We start from the raw sequence: 673 nt of genomic DNA on the forward strand, positions 1-673 counted from the left end.
CGCGAGATGATGGTGAGGCCGAGAGCGAAGAACTCCTAGCAGGGATTTGATGCTTGACTGAGTGAGAGTGAGTGATTAATCTAATTCACTGTAAATTATTAACGCATATGCGAGGTAGATTGACTGTTGTTGGTTTGTCTTGGACTTTACAGAAAAGCACAAAACTGTCTTAAAACTGAAATCAGTGAAAAGTACAATGAAATACAATTGGAACAAGTTTATGTAAACCGAATAACAACAGAGACACACCTTTTTTCACATTGTGTGAAATTAAATCATCAGACCAAACGTCTGTTATTTTATTCCAGTTAGAAAATCTATGTCTTTTATTTGCTAAATATCACAACAACGAGAGAATAAAGACATCAGAAATATATGAATGTCTTCAAAATTAGAAGTTTGCATACAGAATAATGATGATGTCAGGGACTCGGAAACTCCTGATAGGTTAACTGACACAATTTACAATTCAAAAGCAATGCTACCAAATACTGAGGAACTTTTTGTGAACTTCTAACATATTCTCCGATATGTTCTTTGTCTCATTATTGTGGCATTTTACAAATAGAAATGGTAAATCTAACTGACCTAATACAGGAAAAGTTTGGTTTGACTTCAGACAGTGAGGGGGAAAAAAAGACATATCCTTCTTTTTATTTGGTGTATGTAAACT

This window comes from Poecilia latipinna, unplaced genomic scaffold (genome assembly GCF_001443285.1).
Source record: "Poecilia latipinna isolate Pla-1442-1.1 unplaced genomic scaffold, P_latipinna-1.0 Scaffold2392, whole genome shotgun sequence".
NCBI classification, from domain to species: Eukaryota; Metazoa; Chordata; class Actinopteri; order Cyprinodontiformes; family Poeciliidae; genus Poecilia; species Poecilia latipinna.